Source organism: Cebus imitator, unplaced genomic scaffold (genome assembly GCF_001604975.1).
Source record: "Cebus imitator isolate Cc_AM_T3 unplaced genomic scaffold, Cebus_imitator-1.0 Scaffold400, whole genome shotgun sequence".
Classification (NCBI taxonomy): Eukaryota; Metazoa; Chordata; class Mammalia; order Primates; family Cebidae; genus Cebus; species Cebus imitator.
In genome coordinates this window covers 648,729-661,891 of record NW_016107715.1, presented here as the reverse complement: position 1 = coordinate 661,891, position 13,163 = coordinate 648,729, and positions in this window count along the sequence as shown.

The following is a 13,163-nucleotide window of genomic DNA, read 5'->3' as shown; positions in this document are numbered from 1 at the left end:
TACCCTGTGGATGTCCTGGACATCTGGCCATGGCCCTTGAGTTTAACTGTTGCCTTTTTTGGTGATCAGTGATAATAAGCAAATTACATTGTAAATGAATATAGTATCTAATCAGGTAGCCACAGTAACATGAAAAGGCTTTCTGGTAACTAGGGAAAAAATAGTTTAATTTCTTTCTGTTCCACATTGCTAGTTGACCTTTTAGAGATTTCATTTTCACCAATGATGCCAGTAGCAACTTAGAGTCCTCTGTCTAATCCACTTAGCTAATTTCCCTAGGGCTATTTCCACCAATGCCAACTGGTAAGACTTGTCCCGATAATTTTCTACAGGGCTCTTGCCACTTCTTATCAAGGATTTGTTGGGAGCCATCTTGACCCCAAATTCTTATGAAATGTTTCTTTCTCTTCTATTTTCATAAAAATGTCCTGGGTTTGAAAAATAATCTAGACACTGCTACTAATTTGTGCCATAAATGCTGAATTGCCAAACCAGGGATATGAATAAAAAATCTTGCCCGTCACCAAACTTTTCTAATATTTTGCAAATTAAACAGCAAGCTACAAGAGCCATATGGAGGAAATGAGTTACAGACTTGCTGTTCTTCTACCAGGCTGCTGTTCTGTTCCACTTCAATCTACTTCCCTTAGGTAGTTCATCAGATCCTGACCTGTGACAAAGTCAGCCTTTCCCACACTCCTCACACTTCTCACTGTGTCCTGGGGATTCTCATGTATGTCACGGGGATTGGCTACTTTCTGATTAAGTCACACATATAAATTCTCTGTCTGAGGCCACTCTTATTTAGCATTGCTATAGGACCTCAGCATCTATTTTCCTGATTCTTGACATTGGATCTTGTTCATCAGGATTCATAGCAGAGAACAAAAATCACCCAATGTTTTCAAGCAGAAAATAATTCAATACCAGAATTAAGGTGCTTGCAAAATTGTGTGAGAGGAGAAGTCAGAGTTCAAAAAATGCTATTGCCATCCAGTGATCAGGAAAGTTCTGCTGTAATAGTTACCACCACTAGTAACCTTACAGCTGCCATTCACCTATGTTTATTTTTTTGATGAGAGAAAACAAGTTGGATCTAGCACATGGAACAGCTGCTGTGTCCTGCTTATTTGTCTATCCCACTAAAATAATGAAGAATAACCCCTACCCTTTCTATTTCCAAACTTGAATGAGTACTTCTCAATGGTAGAAGCTAATCTTATCCAGACAAGTAATCACAATGGCATCTGGGAAATTAGTTTTGAGCCATATTGTCTCTGTGATACAGGGAGTGGGAGCATGAAATACAAAGGGGGTAGAATGTTCCATTGAGTGACAGATAACAATACCCAAAACAAATTTGTTTGTTAACTTTCCCAGTTAAAAAAAGCTCATTTTACAGTGTCACATTCTGAGTCCACACACCTGAAATACTATGTTCCTTCCACCTCCTCTCAGCATTGCCCTGTCATTTCTTTTCAGTAATTCATAGTTTTTAAGAAGTAGCAGCTGGCTATTTATAATTTTAAAAATTAATGATAATAGATTATATTTTTACTACTGGTGAAACATTTGCATTAGTACTGAGGCCTTCTGAAATCATTAGCTTAACTTTAACAATGACTCTATCTGGAGTTTCAGGTCCCATGCCAGCTGACATGGGAAATATGTTCATTAGTGAGATCTTGGAGCCTCTCAGCTTAGGTCACTCATAAAGCTTGTGCTTTTTGCCTCTGTCCCCAGAGCTGGCCCTAATCTATTATAATGCAGCATAAATCACCTCATTTTATGATCATGAAATTATGAGCAGTATTTTTCTGTGCAGAAAACAATGTGCCAAATATAAAATAAATTAAAATTTCAATATTTCTGGAGGACTAGAAGAATAATTATAAAAATATCCATTTCAAAAGTGACAAAAACGTTTCAAATACTTTGAAGTCAATCTCCAGGAACCTTTTGTCTTGGCCTTTTCTATATTTTAGTCAGTATAAACAATCTCAAAATTGCATCTGTTCAAAATCCAAAACTGGTAATTGAGAAAATGGTTTAAAATTCCACTTTTGGAATTTGCTATTTATATGCTAAGTTTGAACTATAACAAGGAATCAAAATTCTTTGAACAATGTTTTCAACATTGTATATCTCATGATAAATACATTCTTGTTTCTTTTATTGTTTGTTCCCATGCTCATTCTTTTATATTTCTTCCCCTGACTCCTTTTACTTGGCTCACTTTTTTATTACAAAGATTTAAAATTCTTACTATTTTTTTCTTAAACTTTGTTTCATTGTTTAAAGAAAAAAATTCATTGCCCAACTAGTCTATTTTTTTTTTTTGGTAAATTAAACATTGCTGCAAAGATGATATTTTTGATAAGCATAGAGCCTTGACTGTGATTGTACAGAACACCATGGTAGGAACAGTACTCACTGCAAAATATTCGAGACATTGTGACAGAACAAAAGAAGATACCAAAGAAAGAATATAATGTTTTTCTGCCTCTGAGAAATGAAAATTTGGTGTTCCTACTGATTTTTCATTGAGATGTATTATTCACTATTTTTTAAAACAAATTCCACATGCTAATGAATGTCAGGTAGTGTAAACCACAGAGGCTACCTCATGAACAGTTTTAATCAGCCATAGAAACCAAATACTGTAAAAACACCCCAGATTTGTACAGAAAGTGTCAGGAAGATGAAAACTTGTTTGCTTTACTAGATATCCAAAATATGAGTAATACCTAGATGCAAATTTAAGGCAAAAAAATGACAATACGTATGTATAACTATTAAGAACTAGTTGAAAAGAGTACTACTTACTAAGCTACAAGTAATATATTAAAATGACAGAGATAATGCACTGTTTTTGTAATTTCCCCTGAAAAAACTAATGCTATCTTTTCGGTACCAATAAGCTTAACTGGTAAGTGGTAATGTTTAGGTTATTTGTGTAAGAAAGGAGCCGCTGTGACATTTTTTATGCACTGAGTTTAAAAAAGGAACAAAAGAACATAGGGTCAACTCCAAATGTTTTAAATCAACCCCATCTATTTCATGCCCATGCTTAGTGCTATGCATGGTACAAACTGGTCCCCAGTTGTGTGTTAAATTAATAACTGATGCTTTAATAATGTTTAAAATGTATAGCTTATTGCTTATCATTGGATAAGATTTGGATAAAGATACAATAGTTATCTGATCCCACCTTTTTCCAAGTTTTCCATTAATCTCTTTTACATGTATTATTTCCTTCGCTTCTTACAACAATCTGAGCGTGCATTGGGAGGAGGAAACAGTTACAGTTCACTCCAAAGTGATTTCATGGCACTAAGATTCAAATTAAAAAGTAGTCAAAAGCATATTACAAAAGTAATACTTGTTATTGTATCAGAAGCTGTTCTCTCATCTAGCAAGAAGCAATAGATCCTGACTGGAGAGATGCTGTGCCATTAGGAGGGTACCACCACTGACGTATATGTTACAGCTGCTGCCAGGGCCCTTTGGCCTCCTTGTTCCCACAAACCAGCAGGTAAGAAGAGGAATCGCCATACCAGCGGCAAAATCGACGCTGATCCCTAGGAAGAGGTAGGGCTCCTCTTACACGATGGAGTCAGGGAAGCATATGTATAGAACCCAGGTGACCCCCTGGGCACCTCCTTCTGTTCCCTTGGTCCATTGTAACTGTGAATAAACATGTGCAGCAACCCTAGTCTAAGAAGGGTACGACTGTCAAGAATTGAATGCCCTTTGCAATGAAGGTTTGGTTCACATCACCATGTAAGCACCATTATCTGCCAATGTGAGAGCTAATGTCAACTGAGGGGGGGATTTGAAACAAATAGTGGAAGAAGGAGAGACAAGAAACAATGGCAGCCCCCAAGTGAGCTACAACAACTGGGACTATATAGTTCATCCTTCACCCCGTGCCTTTCCTACTTGCAATTTCTCTCAGAAAGAGAGGCCCATGGGATTCATAGAGGAGTATGTCTTATATCACAGCAGGGAGGAGATGGATGCTGTGGCCATGAGGCTGTGCCTCCTCAGGTCTCAGACCGCAATGAGCAGAATTCTCTGAGACCCCTAGCTGCTGTGATCAGACATTGTTGTCACGTGTTAATTAATGGATGCCACATTCCCCATAGACTGCTCTTGCCAATGAGTGAGTGGGCAAGGGATTTAAAGACAGGCATGGTCCTAGGAGAATCAAGTCCCCTCTGAAAGCAGTTTTGGCTTTCCAATGATCTTGCTGAGGTTTCCTCTGAACTTCAGTCAATCTTACTTCCCTCCTTTTGTTTCTCCTTGACTCAGGGTCACATGGAATCGTGATCTGATGGCTCTTCCCTCCTAGCTTGGGTCTCCCAATTTTGTCTCATAGCTTGCTTCAAGGAGGACCCTGGCACAGGTACTTCCTAGGTGAAACCTGCCTACTTTTTCACTGGGCAGCTTTTTACTTGTGTTGTGTAATGAGCTGACAGCACAACAATTTAACTTACAAGGCTCATAAGCCTCATATCTCTCAGAAGTTAATCACATTTTCAGGCCTGTTGAAGAAACCTTTCCAGTTTTGGTGTTCCTGCAGATAAGCATCTTAAGATTTTACTCATTTCTTTGTTCATTTCAATGTGATGTTGGGAGGAAGAAGTAGGTAACAGCATTTGGTGGGGGAAAAAAGAGGTGCAAATTGAATAGCCCTTATCTGAAATGCTTGGAATGAGAAGTGTTTTAGAATTCCAATTTTTTTGATTTTGGAATATTTTCAGATGCATAATAAAGTGTCGGGCACAGGACTCAAATCTAAATCCAAAATTTGTTTACATTTCATATACATCCAGCCTAAAGGTAATGTTATGTAATGTTTTAAGTAACTTTGTGCCTGAAATAAAATTCATGTTAAGTACTTATGTGAGAAATTTTCCACTTGTGGCATTATGTGGACACTCAAAAAGTTTCAGATTTGGGAGCATACTGGATTTTCAGATAATGGACACTCAACCTCAACATGTTGAAATTGCATGCCCCACCTTGAAATCTTTAATAGTATTTCTAGTAATCAGCTAAATGTTGCCCAGTTTTAACTGTCTCTCTTCCTGCCTCACGATAGACATGTTAATACATACTTCTCTTATTTTTTATATTAATTAATATATTTGTCTATTAATCTCATCATTATTCCTCCCACAATTTGGAGTCTACTCCTTCTTTCAAATGCTTGTGTTTACGACTTATGTCAATTTGAATGTATGTGTCCCTCCAAAATTCATATGTTGAATTTAAACCCCATTGTCATAGTAGTAAAGGGCAAGGCCTTAAAGAGGTGATTAAATCATGAGGGAAGAGCCCTCATGCATGGGATTACTGCCCTTATGAAGGGGCTGGGGGGAAATAGCTTAGCTCTTTTGCTCTTCTACCTTCTACCATGTAAAGGCACAGCTTTCCTCCTCTCTAGAGGACTCAGCAACATGGGGCCATCTTGGAAGCAGAGAGACCAGACTCTCAATAGACACTGAACCTGCTGGTGCCTTAATCTTGGACTTCCCAGCCTCCAGAATTGCAGAAGTAAGTTTCTTTTATTTTTGAATTACTCTGTCTCAGGTATTGTGTTACAGCACAAATGGACTAAGACAACCAGTCATTCATTTAACCACATGTACTGAAAATTGACTTAATACCAGGCAAAGAATTGGCCTAAGGAAATGAATATAACATGAATTTATCCCCTGGAAAAGTTCATGTTATAATTATTTGTAAGTGTATTAAAAGTTATATTAAATCCAAATGATATTAGAGCTTTTTAATAGCTAGAAGATACTTAAGGGGAATAGGCTTTTAGGCACAATTCTTATTCTGCCCTTTATTGTCCACGTTGTGAGTTACCCAGGCCCTTCTCTATTTGGACAAGGACCTATAACCAAATAAAAGTGTAGAAAGCTAAACAAAAATTGTATATTACGAATAAAAAGTGAAGAAAATTTATGTAACTGCTACAGAGAGGTTGCTATAGTAAGCATATTTTCCCAATCATAACTTTTTTTTTTGTAATCATGGAAAACTGCTTATTGTGAGCACTTATTACCCAATTGAAATGATTTTTTTTAAGGATAGAGTATGATTGAGTCTTTTCCAATTGGAAGCCTATTATGAAGCATGATTGCATGTCTTAATGCATTATATACAATCAGAAAATATATGTTAATCAAGTAAATTCTGTGCAAGTATGTTTATGAAATGCTGGGTTTAAAAGACCTTGCATTCAAAATTGACAAAGACATACTAGCAGGGACAAATTCTAAGAAGGTCTAAGGCCAAAAGAAAAAAAAATAAAAAAACTAATGACAGTCATGAGTATTTTTGTGGACTGTGGACTATTCCTACTTTTGCCTTTATTGCTTTAAACTCAGACTTCATATTGGAACCTGAGTTTCACATTAATCTTATGATAACTTATTTTGTCTACTTAATTGCTTGGTATCTGAATTCAGTCTGTTATTTGATTTTATTTATCCATTTTTTTGAGACAAAATGTCACTCTGTTACCCAGGCTGGAGTGTACAGGCACGATCGTGGTTGACTGTAGGTTTCACCTCCTGGGCTCCAGTGATCTTCCTGCCTTGGTCTCCTGAGTATCTGGGACTATCAGCACATGCCACCATGCCCAGCTATTTATTTTTATTTTTTGTAGACACAGAGTCTTGCTATGTTGTCTAGGCTGGTCTTAATCACTTGGGCTCAAGTGATCCTCTGGCCTCAGCCTCCCCAAGTGCTGGGATGACAGGTGTGAGCCACCACGCCCACCGAGTCTATTATATTTTATTACGCTGCATTTCATTATAATTCTCCTTAGCTTCCAACCTTAATAGGGCTGGGCTTTTTTCTCACAAAATTCAAGCATAACAAATTTTAAATGTAAATTTCTATCAATAAGATAATAAAATTAATATTTACTATACTTGACTTGCCACACACATGTCTCTCTGTCCATGCAACAATTCACCTTATCTTTGGATGCATTTCAAGGTGATTTACAGGCATAACACCGAAATTCAATCATCAACTGAAATTTAATGTTTATTTACCATCCTATTTTCTTCTTTTGAGGTAAAATTTACATACAAGAAAATACTCAGATCATAAGTGTTCATTTCAGGAAAATTTTGACAAATACTAGACCTGTGTAACACAAATTCCAACTAGGAAATACTTCTTTCTTTATTAAACATTTAGTAGATAACAGCTCATAATTTACAGACACATTGACATGCGACTACATTTAGCTGGGGCAAGAAAAACCTATCAGAAAAGCAACTTGGGTCAGGCGCGATGGCTCAGGTCTATAGTCACAGTACTTTGGGACACCAAGTCGGGTGGATCACCTAAGGCCAGGAGTTTAAGACTAGCCTTTCCAAAACAATGAAACCCTGCCTCTACTAAAAATACAAAAATTGGCTAGGAGTGGTGGTGTGTACCTGTAGTCCCAGCTACTGGGGAGACTGAGGCAGGATAATCACTTCAACCTGGGAAGCAGAGGTTGCAGTGAACTGAGACCATGCCATTGCACTCCAGCCTGGGCAACAGAGCCAGACTCCATTCCCCACCACCAAAAAAAAGAAAATAAACTTGATTTACAATCAAAATCACCTAAGGACGTCTTGATGGTTAGGATTAACTCTATCTTACTATGTATATTACTATGTACTTTGCCCTTTAACATGGTAGTCAACTTGTCAACTCCCCTTACCCCAAACTTATCCCTCTAATATCAGACTATGTGATCAACATTGGCAGAAGCAATCTCATTCATCTTTAATTCCTAACACTTAAAAGAATATAAATAAATATTTTATACTTTAATGAATAAACAAAAATTGCATATTGATCTATACAAGATATATGCCTCCAAATGAAAATGTGTACAAACATACTTTGCCTTCCAAATAGATTTAGTTCCTAAAATCAGATAGCAAGAGTTTGGGCCACAATACACACAATTTAAAAATTTAAAAATCTATATGCTCCTTAATTCTAGAATGCATATTCTGCTATCCAAATACTTAATTCTTTTTTTTTTTTTTGGCCTATTTTCACTTCAAATATAGATCAGAAAATCAAAGACTCACCCAGAGAAGGATATCTGCATAATATTAGCTTAGAGTGGCTTGCCAGCCTAACAACTAAGTGTAAGGGAATCTGATATGAGTAAATGATTCTATCTTTTCCCACTGAAGGACCTCAAGGCTTTTATAGAATAAAAATGCAATTCCAAATTTCCATGGACTGTGATTTATTTGACAGAAAAGGATAAAATGATGATAAAAAGAATCAGATCTTGATATGTCTAGGAGTTCCCACAAAAGCTCTTCCTTCATCCCAGAAAAGGCTTTTCTTGGCACATTCTTAGCAGAAGTATCACTGGGAGCAACACTCCCTGAGAGTCACTTCTGGGTCTTATTGATTGTTGACACAATGTATACTAACATAATTATGTCATGTTTATAGAACCACTATGTCACAAGTACACAGCTCCTGGATGTGCTCTGTCTCTTTACTGTGTTACATCCAACTCTTGCTCTGGTTTGCATCTGCATCGTAGTGTGTCATGTCCCCGGATGACCCATCCACACGAACCTTCTGTCCTGGTAGTAAACTTCTCCAGCCTCCAAGTGTTCAGAAACATAAAATAAGGTTATGCCAATAGAAGGAAACAAGGGTGAAGGCAGATCTGAGTACTGTAAAAGTAAAGATAAAAACCAACCAGGGCCAGTCACAATGGCTCATGCCTGTAATCCAAGCACTTTGGGAGGCTGAGGTGGGTGGATCACCTATGGTCAGGAGTTTGAGACTAGCCTGACCAATATGGTGAAACCCTTCTGTCTAAAAATACTAAAATTAGCTGGGCATGGTGGCTGACACCTGTAGTTCTAGCTATTCGGGATGCTGAGATGGGAGAATTGCTTGAACCTCGAATCAAAGGTTGCAGTGAGCAGAGATTGTGTCACTGCACTCCAGTCTGGGTGACAGAGTGAGACTCCATCTCAAAAAACAACCAACAACAAAAAACAACCAGAAAGAGGCAAAGCAGGTTGTCAAAAGTCTAAGCTAACCAAGTCTAATTTAGAGCAAGTCAACAAAGCTAGTCAGTCTAGGAATCTGAGTTACTCAGCAGGCATAGGGGAACAAACTCCCACAAAGCCTTTTTATAGCCTTATTTTGATGTCCTGGATTCTGTTTTGGTGCTTATAGTTGTCTGTTATGGGTCTTTACTTGCACCTGCTGTGACATCTGCCATTTACACAATCACTAATTGTTATTTACCTTCCTGTACCACTGGCCACCTGCAGATTCTTACTGCCAAGAACAGCAAGTCCTATTTTATTTTCTTCACACTTCCTGGTGGTCCAGACCACGTTTTTATAACCCCTCCTTAGTTTTGGCATTTTAACAGTCACTAGCTGTGATGGTTAGTTTTAGGTGTCAACTTGACTGGGCCAAGGGATACCAAGATAGCTGGTAAAGCATTATTTCTGGGCATGTCTCTGGGAGTGTTTCTGAAAGAGATTGATTGGCGTTTGATTCAGTGGACTGCAGAAGAAAGATCCGCCCAAACCTTATGTTGGTGAGCACCATCTAATCCAATGACTGCCTGGATACAACAAAAAGGCAGAGAAAGGTGAATTTGCTCTCTCTTCCTTGGTTGGAGTTCCTATCTTCTATACTTGAACGTTAGAGCTCTCAGTTATTCAGCCTTTGAACTCCACGACTTGCACCCATCATCCCCCAAGTTCTTGGGCCTTCAGCTTCAGATCGAGAGTTATATCATCAACTCCCCTGCTTCTCAGGCCTGCAGACTTGGACTGGGTTACAACTATTAAGATAGTTAAGATGTGCTTTAAGTGGAGCCAATGTTGGAGAACCAGGTTGTGCTCAAATAAATCTGATTGGATTTCACATCAGTGAAGTAAGAGGTGCACTTAAACTTAACCGATGGATTTTTTCAAGCACAGACAACAGAGGAAAGCCCAAGAAGTATTGTACAGGTAGAGAAATTCACAAGCTCTTCCCCACATGTATTTATCCTTCTCATTCAATAGTATGATGTCTCCAGCAAGAAGGTTACATGTGGAAACATAAAATTATATGGGGTAGTGGTATGTTTCTCCAGAATATGTACTAATTTTTAATTTATTTTTTAATTATATTTTTACCTTGATGAAAATTTTTTACAAAGTCAGAAAACAAATAGAACAATAGCACATGTGTCATAATTTATAGAGCTCATTTAATATGTTTTTGTTTTATTATATTTTAAATTGTTACAAATACTCTCTCTTCAGATATTAGGCTCTGTAATACAGGAAAGGGAGATGGTGGGGACCAGAAAAAAAGATTTTGACCTAGGGTCAAAAGGGTGTGGATTTTGACCTAAGGTAAATGTGGTGAACACACACATGCCATTATTTCATTGCATTAAAGAGTGCGATTAATTTAGAATTAAAATTTTGTTCTGGGAGAGTTATCTCAGGTTGACTTGTTTAGAGGACTCGCATTTTTCTGTATTGAGGAGTCGATGTTTGTCCTCAGGGTCATATGAGTGAATTTAAAATGAATCTTTTTACCTTCCTACATAAGGAAAATAAGTTGACATACCTGACCCCTCCTCCTTACTGAATTTTTTTTTTTTCTGAAAATGAGGTTTTGTTATCTTTCAGAGTGTTTTGGTGTGGATTTTCAGTATAACTTGTACATTTGCTGTCATTTTATATTTAATAACCAGCCAATTTAGATATATTCTTATTGTTGAAACAAAAGATAGCCTCCATCAGGCATGGTGGCTCATGCCTGTAATCCTAGCACTTTGGGAGGCTGAGGTGGGTGGATCACAAAGTCAGGAGTTTGAGACCAGCCTGACCAACATAGTAAAAACCCGTTGCTACTAAAAATGCAAAAAAATTAGCCAGGCATGTTGACGGGAACCTGTATAGCTATTTGGGAGGCTAAGCCTGGAGGATTGCTTGACACTGGCAGGCAGAGGTTGCAGTGAGCCAAGATCGGGCCATTGCACTCCAGCTTGGGTGACAAAGTGGCTCTGTCTCAAAAAAAAAAAAAAAAAAAAAAAAAAAGAAAATAGCCTCACATTTGGATAACATCCTTTGTGCATGCCTAACAAAGTCTCTAACCACTACTTATTTTGGCAGTGCAAACCTTTCCATTTGTCTTTTGTTTTGTTTCTGATTATGCTTAATGTAAACCTTCTATGACCTGTCTAGAGGCCTCTGAGGCTTAATACCATTGACAGTGATTTTTCTTCTTATGATTTTTGCTCTTGACATTGGTTAAGTTGCCCCTATAAATTCTGAGCCTCAAAATTATTTCAAAGTTTTCATCCGTCTGTCACTTCCCCCTCACTCTTCACATAGGCATTCATAAAAATAAAAATACCTCTTGCCGCACCTTTTGCTCAGAAAAGAGGAGTTGATTCTAATCTCTCCCCTTTTTTATGAAGTACAAAGCATTCAAATGTTCCTTTAACCTCATCTGTTTCTAATTCACCTAAAATATTTACCTTCAATTCAACTTAAACTCCACTTACTTTTTAGCAGGTATTGGGAAAGTCCTATTCATTTTAATTGATTTCTTCCTCTCTTTATAATTACCCAGTCTCAGGTAGTATTCTCTATAGCAGTGTGAGAGCAGACCAATAAAAAGTGCTTTTATTTTTTCTGGTGCCAACACCTATGGCATTTGTAAGTAGTATTGATAATCTTCACCCAAATAGGTACGGCACTTATTAATTACATCATATTTCCAGTCACTTAAAGAGATCAGGGAAAGTGGAGGAGGAAATGAGGCAAAGAAGATAAATAAGTTTTGTGAGGCGTGGGCAAAGAGACACAGAGAAATTAGAAAGAGAGGAGGCAAGTGTTCCTCAAAGTGATGAGATTACCTAGGGATGCTTGTTACATATGAGTATTCCTCTCTGTTCCAAACCAACTGGATCAGAGATTCTGCAGGGGGAAAGAGGCAGGGTGGTGCTGGGCACCTCTACTTTAATCATTTTTGAGATGATCCTCTGCTTCCTGAAGTTTGAGAACAACAACACTAGCCAACAAAAGAATTAACAAGTCTCACTAGAAATTATTATTCCTTCTTTTTAAACACTTTCAGCTTTCAGTTTATACCACTAGGAAAAGTGAACATGGAAAAAGTTTATGAAAGGTGGTTTGTAATAAACCATAAATACTTTGTGTATAGGTGTGTAGGGGGCAGGTGGGTGAGAATGTTTGTGGTTATGCATAGTTCCATATGCAGTAGTATTCCCCATATGTGTAAGATTACATAATTACCTGGCTTACTTCTTTAAGATTTTGATTTCCAAGTCCCTCAATGGGCTTAAAATGATGATTTTGATTCAGTAGGTCTGGAGTGGGATTCAGGAATGTGTGTGTGTTTCCTCACACATTCCATAGGTGACTACTACTGTTAAATATAATTTCTGGGGTTCCATTGTTTTGAACCAAGATTAAGCACTAGCCTTAATAGAGCAGACCAAACCAGAATAGAGTCACCCATGCTAAGTGCCGCCTAATCAAACTGAGCTTCAGAATGGACCAGTTTTCCAAGAAACAGGAAATTGACAGCAGCCAGTCAGAAGGGGCCTAGTTTTCCTGACCCAGCATAAGGAAGTCTACTCTGATTTACCCTACAAAGAAAGTAACTTTGAAACAACCAGCCCCCTTGGTGTTCCCAGTTTCTGCTTTCTTTAGCTATTTTCTGCCTATAAAGCCCACTCCCTCCACCCAGCTTATCAGATCATTCATTATCCTTTACAGAATGGGAGGTTTTCTTATTCTAGAATCACCAAAATAAGCTGATTGAAATTTTACATTAAATTTGTTGTTATTTTTTCTTTCCACACTGTAAGAAAAATATAGAAAACACTCTCGGGTGATTTTAGAGAAATTAGAAATAGCTTTCCATCGAAAAGCCTGTTTTTATTTACAGAAATTATTTTATAAAGGGTCATTTATTCAGCAGTTAGGTATAAAGTATAAGTAGGAAGGAGATCCAAGATGGCCGTTTAGGAACAGCTCAGGATTGCAGCTCCCAGTGAAAGCGCAGAGGGTGAGCGGACGCCGTGTTTTTATTGCCCACAGACTAGGAAA